Below are 14,935 nucleotides of genomic sequence, written 5' to 3'. Positions count from 1 at the left end.
CTTCTCTAAAGAGGTGGAGGAAGGCAGAGCACATCAGTCTCTACATTCGTTTGTGTGTTGTTGTTTTTCTTTGTCACACACATTCACAGAAAGATATTACAGATCAATGATAACACAGGCTTTCATGTTTTCTTCACAAGCAGTGCACATTAAAAGTATTGCCACCATTTAGAGGTTAAGGTTCATACTACTCCATACTCCTGAATGGATTTGTTTTGCAATGACATTATCTCATCTGTCTGAATATGCAAACCAAACAACACAGCGACGACATAATGAAAGTACCCAGAGGTTCACCAGGACAACAGAAAGAGAAAGCATTGACAACAAGACACAACACATATCCACATAAACGCCACTGAGTACCCTAAAGATTACAACAAATAAACAAAAGCAAATAATATGCGTACAATTGGCCGTAAGAAACTCAGTGAACAAAGCAGTTGAAACAAAGCCATTTTTAATTTGTTTGTTTTTGTGTTCAGGAATTGGGAGCCTCTGTCTCAAGGCAAGAAGCAGGAAATCACAGTTTAAAGGGTGCAGGAGTTGTCATTTTGAATAAAATACACAAGCTCCTGTAACTGTCTGGTGTGTAGGGACATTTGAGTCTACTTTCAACCTTTCTCACATGAACAAACGTATTATGTTATTGAAGCAAGGTCACTTGTCTGTATTGAGCTTTGTATTCAAACATACAAGTTTAGTTTGGATAACCTGGGATGTGTTATTGTGAATAAAAATGAATTTTTTAGAGTAAACTGCAGCCTGTTACTTTAATAGAGATTCCTGATATGTCAACATTTGGAAGGTTTCTTACATGTCACTGGACAACTAAATATTATTATTTATTTTTTTTATTAAACCTTTATTTAACCAGGTTGGTTCCGTTGAGATTAAGAACCTCTTTTCCAAGGGAGACCTGGTAGTAGTAGCGGATCATTTCCCAAATAAAGTACAATATGAAGAAACGGGTCTCTCATTTAAAAAAAGACAGTATTGTCATCACGTAAGCAAGAAGTTCCCGTTTGAACTTGGTTGTTGCCACATTTTGCTTCTCCATTTATATTATTCTTCCTCTATTCTAATTCTCAGCCCTCCATTCTTCTCTTCTCTTCTCTTCTCTTCTCTTCTCTTCTCTTCTCTTCTCTTCTCTTCTCTTCTCTTCTCTTCTCTTCTCTTCTCTTCTCTTCTCTCCAGTGGTCAGTATTTATCAGCGCCTGAGCGAAGCTGCTGATGCTGCTGGGAGGAGAGCATGCTCCTTTGGTTCCCATTCATCCTGTGCAACACACACACACACACACACACACACACACACACACACACACACACACACACACACACACACACACACACACACACACACACACACACACACACACACGGTGATAGCCACTGTCATGTTCTTTTTTATATACCTCCACTCATCTTCCCTCAGCTCCATCTCTCCTTTTTTCTTTCTTTCTTTCTTTCTTGTTCTACCTCAAAATGAGTGAGTGAGAGAGAGCGAGAGAGAGAGAGAGAGAGAGCGCGCGCAGGAGCGCACGGGGGTGAAGTGCGCTTGCTCCGTTGCCGCTGCTTCAGAGGAGAGGCTTTTATTCAGCTGCTGAATGAAGGAGCTAACGGAGGGAAGGATGAGCAGATAGAGGGACGAGTCAGTGAGTCAATGACCGGATCCAGACCCGAGCTGTCTCCACTCTGCCGAACCGGTGAGCCAATGCAGGCAACCTGTGTTGTTTTTACGTTTTTAATGCGAGTATGCATTTATTATAATTGTTTGTTTACACATGTGAGCCGTGCGTGTGTTTGACAGGAAACCAGTGGGTGTGGGGAAGTAGTGTAGAGGCACGTAATGCACGAGGTCTGATCACTCCGTCAGTCACGTTGATTGCAGCGGGCAGTGTAATTTGCGCACATCGGTGCCTGCGTGCGTAAACGAGGAGCAATAAATAAATAAATAAAATAACACTGGTGGGCTCAGAACTGAGAAAGAAACCGGGAGACGGACCAACCCCATGACATTTACTGGAACACCGAAGTGCCCTGCATGACCGAGAGGGTCTCTGCTGCTCAGGTGTGTGCGCCACAGCGCAGCCCTGCCTGTCCAATTAGGGAACAGTCTCCTCCGCTGAGAAACAGCAGACTCGTGCGTAAGCCGGTGGATCTGGGAAGAGAGGAGCGAGGACCTCTCAACAGGAGAGGAAGGGAGGTGAGAGAGACACTTGGTGGATTTTCCTGAAACCAACGAGGGTGCAATCCTGCCGACGAGGCTCGTGGATGTGCTCGATGAGTGCGCGCTGGCTGGGGCGTGGAGGGACAGCACACCGGGTCAGAGTGCCTCATAGTGTCGCTTTAAACATAATACGCATGGACTCTGAGTTTATTAGGGACATTACAGCACAATGAATAAATGTTACGATAAATGAAACGGTGGCGTGATGACGAAAATGATGCTGCTGGATTTTGGAGTGATGGAGCTGCTGGTCATGATGCTGGGACATGGAGACTTAAAATATTGTGGCGCTGAAGACAATGCTGCCGATGATAATGGTGCTTTTATGATAATGGCTGGACTGGTGGTGGCATGTTGATGAAGATAAGCAGGATGAATGTTGCCAGCAATATTGATAATGATGATGATGGTGGTTGTAGTTTTATGATCACAGCTTAGCAGAATGGAGGCATGGTGATGATAGTGTCAAGGATCTTTTTTTCCCAGCAGCGTTGAATTATTCACCAAAGATATGTTCCCCTTTCAATAATTCAAGGGCCCAAGCTGTCAAAAAAAAAAAGTAGGCTATAAATTAATTTGCATATCTCACACTCTTTCCATTGCACATCAGCAACAATAGGTCTTTTTCTTAAGTAGCTTTTACGGTATCTGGCAGTGGTTTTACTCAGTCGCTGTGGCTCATGGCTTTTGCCAGGTGGTAATAAAACATTTTGGAACAGTTTAACATGTAAAGCTGCTATTTAGGAGCCTGAAATAGATCTGGGATGTGTTCTGACAATCTCAAAAAGCACGTGTGAGTTAAGTTGTTAAAAAGTACCCTCACTTCATAGGCCGTGACACAATAACAACATTTCTGTTGCTGACTGTGAGTGAATTTAGCAAATGGTTCAACAAAAGACTATCCATCCAGTATATTTGTACACCCCGACACCCTGAACACAGCATCAGTATTTGCAAAGTAACTGTAAATGACGTCAAGTGTCAGGAAGCAAAAACACATGCATTTATTCATTTTTTTTTTTTTTTTCTGTAAGCAGCCTATTCCCAGAAATGTCAATATTGACATTGATTCGGTCGGACTGTCACATTCACTTTTTGTGTGCACACAAATTGTGCTCCCGTCTTACCTGCTAAGTCTGTGTGTGTTTTTGCTGCTGCCAAAAATACTCAAGACTTTCTCTCGCTCTCTCTCCCTGTCTGTGCCTTCCTTTCCTGTTACTGTATCCTCAACTAATCCATTAATGACTTAAACAACATACTTGTTTCCTCACTGCACAGGGTGGTAACCCACATCTTGGCCTCTATTCTTGTCCATGTTAATCTGATTATGCGTATCGCTGGCACCGGCCTCCGGTTACTTGTGTTGCCACTAGTTAGTGGATCCTAGGAATCAGCATCGTGTGTCTGTCCGGTGGCTGACAGGGACAGGAAAGTCCCAGCTTTTATAATCCTCTTCTCTCGTGCCTACGTTTGTTTGTTTGCTTGTTTGTGTGTGTGTGTTTTTGCTGCACAGTGGTAGTGGAGCCAGTGGGGGGGTTGTTGTTGCAGCCCTGGAGATAGATGCCGTGCGTTGTGAATGGTGTGGCAGACGAAGATGAGGTCGACACTGACGGAAAGTAGAAAAAGAAAAATGACTCACATTAGATAGGAAAATGGGTTTGATGAGCCACAGAAGCAACAACACTGGTACAAGTGGTGTCTTCAAATCACTTGCCACATTATGTTTTATGGATAAAACAGCTTCTGATGACAGTAATTGATTATTGATTCTAAAAGCCAAAAATTTTACCTGAATGGACCCTAAGGGCATTTTCCACAAGACACATTTAAAATACTATATGATATATGTAAAAAGTCATCAATTTAAAGTAAAATAAATGTAAAATTAGTGAAAAATACAAAAGCTTTGATTTTTACTTATGAATAAAAGCAGGGAGACAGACATCTCTTCTTTTTCAGCGAAAGGTGCTTTCAGTGCTTAATGGTCACTGCCAGTTTTAATTAGTTTCATTGATAAACAGTGGTTAAACTATGCCCGGACCATACTGCCACCAATGTGAGAAATACCATGACCTCTAGTGGTCATTGTAGTTATTAAAGCAGCAATGTAGGCAATGAAGAGATCAGGTAACCAGCGGGTGGAGATGATTGGGTATCAGACTACATTCAGGGTTTATTTATTTATCTATTTTTTAATTATCCCTGCTGTGTAAAATTGACAACAAAGATGTGAATCTTGATAACATAATGACAAACCGTGTGATATCTTTGTTTTAGGGAAAAATAATATCAGTACATACTATAAAGGCTCACATGAATGTTATTTCCACAAAACTGTGTTAAACCACCTGAACTGTTTCTTCAAAATGTGCGAATCTGAGATCCTGTTTGTCACAGTGATTCTCCTCGGACGTATGCTGGTAAAAGCCTGTAGGTTGCACAGTTTCTGCATAATGTGGTGTTTTCACAGCCTCAACCTCACAGTGTGGATTTAAAGCTCATACAATTTGGCTCGCAAAAACCTGGAGTGTTTACTGCAGCATCTTGCTTGGCTGTTTTCTTCGAGATCTCCGTGTCCGCGGAACGACGTCCCACCGTGGAGACATTTGAGAATAAATGTTTTCTAATTGAAAGCAATTTCCTTTTGTATTTTTTCACACTTTGCCAAGGCATTTCGCTGGCCAGATTACACCCTCTGGAGACTGGATTTTGCCTGTGTGCCCTATTTTATCCACGTCTTGAGTAAAGCAATGTAACAAAATGGAGTTATTATTGAAAAAAGTTGAATGTTCTCCATAACCCAACCAAGTGGTTATGTTCTAAACCAGCTCACCAAACACCTTTTAAATATCTCTTATCTCAATATCCTAAAAACAAAAAGGAAAAAAAAAAAGCCTTATTCAAGATTTTGAAAATCCACTCAATCTCCATCATTTGTTTAGACTGCTGTTTGGATCAGAATAATTTCCAGAGGCGTTTTAATCTCACCGCTACCCAACACTCGGCCACCCCTGGAGGTTTAAAGCATGGCCTCCTGCCTGCAGGTTGATTAATTAAGTCACTATGACAATAGAAGGTGAAGACAGTGATATATCGAGGTGTTCACCTCTTCGCTGACTGCGATGCAAAGTCTATTGTCCTATCTTGTTTTTTTTTTGTTTTTTTTATTGCAGCGGCTGACATTCACCAAAGTGCCGAGAGTGTTTGCAGGCGCTGCCCTCACACCACATCACACAGTGACACCTCCACACTGATGCGCTGAGAGTGAAGGCCAAAGACTGGGGTTCATAACATTAACCCAAAGCCTGTGAAACTCAAAGCTCACCGCTCCGTGCACACATTTGTTGAAACCACTTGCAATAATATGATTTCTAGCGCCATCACAAAGCCTGGTGTGACAACCAGTTTAGGAAATACTTGAAACTGTGCTTGACCTATTTTGATAAATGCTGGTGAAAATTAAAAATCCAATCATTGCACCACCGCCAAGTATAAAAGGAAGCACACTCTGCTAAAAAAGAAAAATCAATAATCACTTACACAGAAGGCTGAACAATATAGGATTCAGATATATTCTAGGTGAAACGCCTCTTTGAGTAAAAAAAAACAAAACTCTATAAAGATGAGCAGTGTCGACCTTACGTCGCCTTAATGTCCCCCGCGGGGCCAAACAGGTCGTCCGATCTCACCGCATCATCCGTTCCACGCAGCTTTGTGATCGCTCCCACAGCGTTCCTCCTGGGATTCATTTGACACGTTTATTGCGGAATAGTGTGATGCATAGACTGGGCAGGGGTGTCAGATGTAGCAGCGGCGCTCTCACATGCAACGGCAGACTGACTCGGCCCTCACGCTCCTGCACTCCGCTCGGCCCTTCACTGGGCAAAGTGACTAATGGTGATCTGAGCTGTTGATAGCTGGAGGCACTGAATGCTGCATGCGGCGGTCTTATCGCCCCTCATATCGACCAAATCAAGCCTCTCGATCGGGGAAAGTACAGAAAGTACAGGCTTGCGGGGCGAGCGATTTCAACAATATCACTTGTGGGTGTATCTGTTGTTTCTATTTACCAAACACGGTGTGTGAGGAATCCTGTGAGGCTCCAGCAAACATATTAAATTGAGACTGAACTTACTTTTTTTTGGATAACAAAGACATACAGACTGATTGGTACTGACACACTCCTGGACTGAGACGATCCAAAAGCTGCAGATGTGTTATAAATGCATGAATGCAAGTGAAGAGATAGAAGTGTTATTGCAGGAAATCTACTTTTATTTTCCCACCGGCGTGATAAGTCTGCATTTTTATATATTTTTTTGCTTAGTTTTGGGAAGTCATGCTCGGTTTTACTTATCCCCGCAGGTAAGGAGCAAACGTTGATAACATTGTTTTTCGATGCATCGCTTTTCCCCGAACGCTCATTAATCAGATGTGGAACAATCCATCCTGGATGAGGTAGAGATGCAGAACTGTCCACAAGCGCTCGCCTCAATAGACAGCGCAGTGCAGTAACAATGGACCAAGTCAGGAAATGTGGCTTATATGTTCTGCTACTCCATTGTGGCAACGGGTTAGTACTCTCAAGTCAGAGCATGAATTTCACAGGTTGTACTGGAGCCTTTCTGTGCATGTGTGGGTTTTATAATTTCATACAGGTATTTCAGTTTCCTCAAGCAATTCAGAAACATGCATACGAGATTGATTGATGATTCTAAATTGCCCTTAGGCGTGTGTGAGTGATCGTTCGTCTCTGTGTGTTTACCCGGTGATGGACTGGTGACCCGTCCAGGGTGGAACCTGCCTAGTCAGCTAAGATCTGCTGCAGCCCCACGAGACCCTTAAGTTGTTTGGGGCGGCGCAGAAGATGGATGATTCTGGTTAAACGGCTGCTGTTCTGTTTTCACCCTGCGTACTCTCCTCTCTGGCCGCCGGAACACATTACCATCTTAAATGAATGGAACTAATTGTTGTGTGTTCTGTTATTTGGTAAATGCTCATGATCTTGGTGAAAAAAGGCCAGTGAGCACATTCGGGAAGACGTGGCCGTCGTTCAGATCACAGCTCATCACAATGTGTTGTGATACGTTCAGGTGTACAGCATTTACACTGTGGCCACAGTGTCTCTGAGCAGCGTGACAAAGTTAATCATCCAGAGAAGAAGATATTTGACACAATAATAATAATACAAACCATGGATATATTCAATGCCAACTCCCATGAAACTAAAATTTACATCCGGACTACACGTCATCCAGCATCCTTGCTCCCTTCCTGCTGTGTTTGTGCTCACCTCATTTGCTTCGTTGTTTATTTTTGTAGCTGCTGTAACCACTTGAGGTCAACCTCCGCTTCACTTGTCGAAGCAATGAATTAGCAGCTTCCCGAACTTTTGCAGAAATGCATAAAGACCCCTAGGTGTGGAAGAGGAGGGTGATCTCTGTCACTCACTGGTTACAGTAGCCACCTTAAGCTAAGTGACGCTGTTGCAGCAAAACTCCAAACTGAGTCCCTGTAATATCTTTTTTATTCCGTGATTCTAAGGCCTCATTTGCATTCAAATGACTCATTTTAGCATTGTAATGTAGGATCTTAGTTGCCAGTCATGCATAATTGCCAGTGCATGACTCTCATGCAGAATTTAGTCACGAAGGTCCACTGAGCAGGGCCCCTTGCCCAGGTTATCTCATTGATCTTGAAAGATTTGCGGTGGTATGACATGACCACTGCCTCACTCGGTTTGTGTTCTCAAGTCGTGCAAAAATGTGCAAACACAGAAAAATAAACACCAAGACAACTGAAAGACTTTACAAACAGACATATAGAGACACTTGATGGCAGCGTCATCACTGTGGTGCCACCAGGTGATGTTTAAAGATGAGCCGGGCATTGATATGCAGAGGTTCACCCTGCTGCTGCTAAGAATAGAAAACACCAAGGTGGAGGGGGGCCATTTGTTTCATGACTAACCCCGGCATCACACACACACACACACACACACACACACACACACACACACACACACACACACACACACACACACACACACACACACACACACACACACACACACACACACACACACACACACACACACACACACACACACACACACACACACACAAACTTCCCAGCAAACTGTCCGTTCACACTGGTCAAACTGGATTAATGAAGAATAAATTGTCCGCGTTTGGATTGAACGGATGAAAAACAATTTTTTTTCCAAATGACCCAATGACAGTATAGTTTTCCATCCTGGTTTAAATCTAGTTTCAAGATGGTTTCAAACTGGTTTAAAACTGGTTCTCAAACTGGTTTAAAACAGGTCTCAAACTGGTTTCAAACTGGACTCAAACTGGTTTCAAACTGGTTTCAAACTGGTTCTCAAACTGGGTTAAAACAGGTTAAGACCTGGTCTCAAACTGGTTTAAAATAGGTCTCAAACTGGTTTTAATCTTGTCTCAAACTAGTTCTCAAACTAGTTCTCAAACTGGTTTAAAACTGGTCTCAAACTGGTTTCAAACTGGTTTTAAAACTGGTCTGAAACTGGTTTTAATCTGGTCTCAAACTAGTTCTCAAAATGTTGTCAAACTGGTTTAAAACTGGTATCAAATGGGTTCTCAATCTGGGTTAAAACTGGTCTCAAATTGGTTTTAATATGGTCTCAAACTAGTTCTCAAACTGGTTTTAAACTGGTCTCAAACTGGTTTCAACTGGTCTCAAACTGGTCTCAAACTGGTTTAAAACTGGTCTCAAACAGGTCTCAAACTGGTTCCAAACTGGTTTCAAACTGGTCTCAAACTGGTTTCATACTGGTTCTCAAACTGGTTTAAAACTGGTTCTCAAACTGGGTAAAAACAGGTCTCAAACTGGGTTAAAACTGGTCTCAAACTAGTTTCAAACTGGTCTCAAACTAGATTCAAACGGGTTCTCAAACTGGGTTAAAACAGGTCTCAAACTGGTCTCAAACTGGTTTCAAACTGGGTTAAAACTGGTCTCAAACTGGTTTCAATTTGGTCTCCTGTGTAGTTGTAGCTGTCTGTTTTTTGGTGACTCACCCGGGCAAACTGTCCAGGAGAAGTTGTTATTGTTGTGTGCGATGTTGTTATTGCCTCAAATTACATTTCAGACATGGCTTGATGCTTTAGCAGCATGAAACTGCACTAAGTGGAGGAAAGTGACAAAGGTGTTTATGATTTCTAAGAGGTAGAAGAGGAGAATACTGTCCTGCTGCTGCCCTTTCATCGGCATCTGTGCCAGGCCAGATTCAGTGAAATCTGTTCTTTTGAAATCATGAATGGGAAGAAAGACATGACATGCACAATCACAGACCTAACCAGCCAACTGTGAAAATGGGTACTGATGAAGAAAACACTGACCTTTACAATCTTTTCTGCCCTCGGCCAGATTTTGGAATTTCAGCATGATAAACAAACCCAAATTCACCAAAATAAACAAGCCTCGGCTCTGTGGTTAAGGACCATTTAGGAAATCTAATTAGTGCCCCAATTCATTATTAGGAGGGAGTTTAAAGAATAAAAAAATAAAAAATAAAAATGGTCACAGAAAGTCACCAGTACTTTCAAACCCTAACCTCCTCAACTGCAACTCTACTATATAAAAGCGGGAAAACTGTGCCACATCCAATCTGGTCACGGCACCACTTGGCAGCCTCTCCGCTCCGGCAGCCTGAGAGCTTTGGAGAGTCGAGCTCGCCACGCGTTTCGTGACCTTCTCAAAACGGTGGCGATGGGTTGTGTTTTAATAACAGTTATGGCACAGGTGGAAAGAGTTTCAGCTTTTTTGAACGGACTAACATGGGTAGAATTCAGGCGAGGCCAAGTGTAGTATATGCACTTTCCAAGAGCAAGGAGCAAAAAGAAAAGTGTCCACTGGTAGTTTCGCAAACGTAAAATGATATTCTGGGGTTTTTTTCTGCTCTCGGTGTGTCCGTCTTTACTTCCATCGTGTGCCCTGTCATTTTTCCTGCTTTTCCGTCTCCACCCTGTTTGCACTGTGTTCCCTCTTTAATTTTCCTGCCCTTGGTCGTTGTGCCTATGTCATCTTTCATCCTATACCGTCTTTTAAGTTTTAACTGCTATTTCCTCTCTTGGCATGGACACATAAAAGAGACATTTCCAGAAATATTTCTCTGTCAAGTCCTACAACATTTGCATGTTCAATACTGCTATACAACATACTAACTCCTCAGAAAAGCCCAGACCAAGGACCATCTCATTAAACAATCTTGCTTTTCACTTGCTTTTTTATTTTTTTATTTTTTTATTTTTATTAAAAAAAATAAATCTAAATAAATAAATGAATAAAATAATGGATTAGATAATTTCTAACTTCTAACAATTACTTAGCATTTTGGAAACAATATTTTGGTCCTGGTATCATTTATATAAAATACAGAATAACAATTTATATATTTTATTCCCATAAGCGCCCACATAACATAAACTAATAAAGTAACTTCAGACTCTCAAAGTATGACAAAATGTTTTTATTGTGTTTCTGACTCTAAGAATGTAAATACAATAATCATTTGTAATGAAATGACTGACAATTTTTGGTGGTTTTTATTCAATATCTCATTGATTTCTGAAGTTTTTTTTTGTTCGCTTTGGTTCTCTGAGTGTCTTCAGGCAGCCTACCTCCTAGTTAGTAAATAAACCCAACTGTATTAAAGTTATGATACAAAACCAAAACAATCACCTCTCAGAAAAATGCTTTCTCTGTAAAGTTTAGTGGCGCTGTGGACATTGGTGGCCATCCTCGCTGACGTTGACGGTCGTAACCACACCTTTCCAATTCAAGTAGCAACTTGGCCCGTTGCTAATATGAAAGTATTGATCGGTGCGACTTCAAACATCCTGCTGTTCTCTGTGAGAAGTGAGATCTGATCCCAGAAAGTAGTAATTCCTTCTACCTTAATAGTGTAGAACTGTGGCGTGAAAGCCATGCTGAGAAACGATGAAGCCTCCAGTTCTGTTGGATGATTTTATTATGATAGCTGAAGACGAGTTGTTACGTTTTTCCATCCCTCCCCCTCTTTATTATTCTTGTTTTGCTCTTGCTTTCATTTCCCTCCTGATTTTTGCTCATTTACACTTGTTCCCACTTATTTTTCGCTGATTACCTCCTTTCTCGTCATTCCACTCATCAGATCCGCTCTTCTTTCTCTTTCTCCTTCCTTATCCTCTCAGATCCTTCAAAATCCCCCATCTCTCTCTCTCTCTCTCTCTCTCTCTCTCTCTCTCTCTCTCTCTCTCTCTCTCTCTCTCTCTCTCTCTCTCTCTCCCCCCCTCTGAGTGTCATGGCCGCCTCCCCTCTCCTCTCACCTCCATCTCCCAACTCGCCCCATTACCCCTCTTGGCCTCCTCACCTCCGGCCTTCCTCCATCCTCTGTCTGTCACTCCACTCCAGGGTTGTTTGCTGCCTGTATGCCCTCTGCTTCATCACTCTTCACTCTTCCTCTTTGTCCAATTCCCTCAGTCATTCCCATTTGTCCTTTTTACTGTCTCCTCCTGCTCTTCGCAACATCCTTTGAATCAGTTGAGATTTTTGCCTCATCCTGCCCTTAAACCCTTTATCTTTACTTATAGTATTTTCTAGTATTTCACATTATATTCTTGCCATTGCTGCCCTTTTTTGTCTCTCATCTCCCCCCTCCTTTTTTCCCCTCCTTCAATTCATTTGTGCGTAATCTGTCACAGCAGCATAAAGCCCAAACCTGGATTATATAATCTGATAAGAGTCTACACACACACACACACACACACACACACACACACACACACACACACACACACACACACACACACACACACACACACACACACACACACACACACACACACACACACACACACACACACATACACACACAAGCTGTCCAGCCATGTTGCAGGCACGACTAGGGGCTGGTTCTGCATGCAATGAGTGTGTGTGAGCGGCTGCCTGTTCACGAGTGCATGCAGATGCGATTGTGAAGCTTGCTAGTGTTAGCTTTACTTGACCAGGTGGTTGTGTGTGTGTGTGTGTGTGTGTGTGTGTGTGTGTGTGTGTGTGTGTGTGTGTGTGTGTGTGTGTGTGTGTGTGTGTGTGTGTGTGTGTGTGTGTGTGTGTGTGTGTGTGTGTGTGTGTGTGTGTGTGTGTGTGAAGGTTAGAAGGACCGTCATGACCAGTGATTTTCTGATTGGATTAGAGAAAGGATGAGAATCGTGAAATAGTGAGGAGAAGAATATGAAATAAAATGACGCAGAAGTGGACTACAGCCACTTCCAACTCCAGTAATCCAGTATGTTGTCATACAAGCGCCTCTCTTTGTCTTGCCTGTTTTTTCTTTTGTCGTTCTCCAACAGTGAAGTCGAATTCCTCAGCACTCTACGTCAAAAATGAACGTTTCATGGAGTTGGATGAAATTTCCTGTGTCAGTGTGAATCTGATATGAAGCTTGTGTTTTTCAGTTTTCTTAAAATAATAGTTTCCCCTTGAACAGTACATTTGGGAATGTGTTCTTTCCCCCCCTCCTTGTTCTATTTACACAGTTCTATATGCGGGTGTCACTGTCAAGGTTTGATCATGCAGGGAAAGCGCCGACCTAATGAAGCACACGCTCCCTTTTAAGTTCATTAGTTTTTACCACAGCTCTGTAGCTCTCATTTCCTGAACACAAACAAATCAAACGCCGTCTTGTTATCCATCTGCTCTGTTATCAAACTGTACTGCTTCTTGGCAGGGCTCACAGATGCACACACACACACACACACACACAAACACACACACACACAGGCGCCTGCACAGTGTGGCACACCTCCTTTTTGGCATTCGTTCCAAGAAGCCGTAATTTCTCATCACCACAGGGGCATTTACTTTTGGAATTAAAGAAATGGAGGGGAAAGAAAGCAGGAGAGTGCCAACTCTTTATGAACACGGCTGAGCGTGAAGCCAGAGGACTTTTAAATCTCACGTGTTTCCGAGCTCGAGGAGAGCGGCGGCCAGGCGGCGGAGCTACAGAAGACGGATGATATAAAAAGAAATTAAAGGAGGTGGGGAGAAGAAGATGAAAGATGGGAAATCAGGAGATGACAACAGCTCGGTAGACTGACATCATCCTCAAATGACAAATGTAATACTAGTTTGATTTGTTAATTAGTTTTAAACAATATGTTGCATCCTCTTGTGGTCATAGGCTGCATGTTGGTGGTTTAACAATAGCAATCAGCCTTTAAGGTTGCATGTCTTTCAATGTGCAGGTTTTCTCTTTCCGAAGAAGAAAGATTTGATTTTAGGTGGTACCAGTGGGTGTGTATTTGTGTAGTCATCTGTCTCTTCGTGTTTGCATGGTCTAATGGCCTGTCCACGGTGTGTCCTGCACTGGATATAGTGGTGTACAATATGGATGGATGGATGGATGGATGGATGGATGGATGGATGGATGGATGGATGGATGGATTGTATTCAAGGTTAAAGATTGACTGTACAAACCTTATTTCCAAATACAGTGGCACCAAGACAATTCAGACTTATATACTTATAAAGTAGTTTTGGTGCCTAAAAACTTTACAGGTAGAGAAATGAAGTTGTTGTGGTCCTCTTGTTGAGTCTTTGCTTCTAAAATGTACACACAACTCAAAATTGGGTGAATCTGAGCTCCCAGTGTGGCTTAAATGTATTCAAAGTGCATCTCATCACTAGAAAAACTATATTAATCTGCTCGTCCCCTTTTCAAGTCAAGATATCTCTGTAGTGCGGAGTCTATCCAAACAGGAAACGTGTAAAAACATAATGAAAACCTTGAATATTCTTTGCGCCGTGATGACAATTGTCCCATACGTTTACATGTTAATTATACAAATGATAGTTGCTCATCATGTACAGGTCAAGTCTTGACCTTGAGTGTTGTGGACCCAAGTTCAGATAAATACTGTGTAGGAAAGGAATCCGGCATAAAAACTAGTCAAGTCTCCAGTAGAAGCTGCAATGACTTGCTTCGGTGGGGAGCGAACAAATAGACACTTATATTAGCATATTTCTCAGTCCATTCATCCATCTATATTCTGATCCACTCAGTTCCATTCAGGCTTCATGGAGGAACCGAGAAACTCACACTTCTTTAAGGATCTGGGTCAGGATCATATCGCTATTGGCGCTGCCTCAGGGCCGTCCTAATGAGGTACCACTCACTGTCTGTGTGTTTGTCCTGTAGCTCTGCTCCAAGCTCCGCCCACATGCTTAAAGTTATCTCACCCTGTTACAAGAAGTGATGCCCCCCCCCCCAGATTGTGAATAAAAACAATTTTAGTCACTACCCTCTGTTCACCAGCGTGCACGAGGGCAGGGATGTGTGCCGACCAGTAAACAGAGCTTCGCCTCGCAGCTCAGCTCGTCCTTCACTGCAGTAATCCGCTATGTGCCGTGGCTTGTCCCAGCGAGCAGCATTTTATGTTACTTTATACATTTCAAAGAAATTTTAAAAAGCAGTTACACTATATATAGTAATTTAATGAGTGCATGTTTTACTGTGTTACACCAGAATTTTGATCATTTTAACCCACTTTATTTGTTATCTGAGCTTTTTTGGATTATTGCGACAATCACACTCCCAAAACCACAAAGCGCACAGCGGGGAAATGCTTCCATTTTGAATACAGATACTAAACTTTTTTGTCTTCTTGCTTCGTAATCGTCCTGAGA

At 42.3% G+C, this 14,935-nt stretch overlaps 1 protein-coding gene across 2 annotated transcripts in view; it reads left to right on the top strand.

Moving 5' to 3' along the window:
* Positions 1 to 1,579: 1,579 nt before the first annotated feature.
* Positions 1,580 to 14,935, top strand: part of slc8a4b (solute carrier family 8 member 4b) — a 104,385-nt gene continuing 91,029 nt past the window's right edge. Inside the window, exon 1 of one of the 2 annotated variants that reach the window (XM_080486364.1) lies at positions 1,580 to 1,706. The gene's annotated coding sequence lies outside the window, so the exon portion shown is untranslated. The remainder of the gene's footprint in view (positions 1,707 to 14,935) is intronic. The other variant, XM_080486363.1, reaches the window with a different exon arrangement.

This window comes from Lipophrys pholis, assembly GCF_963383615.2.
Source record: "Lipophrys pholis genome assembly, chromosome: 18".
Lineage (NCBI taxonomy): Eukaryota > Metazoa > Chordata > Actinopteri > Blenniiformes > Blenniidae > Lipophrys > Lipophrys pholis.
This window is presented reverse-complemented; position numbering and strand designations above follow the sequence as displayed.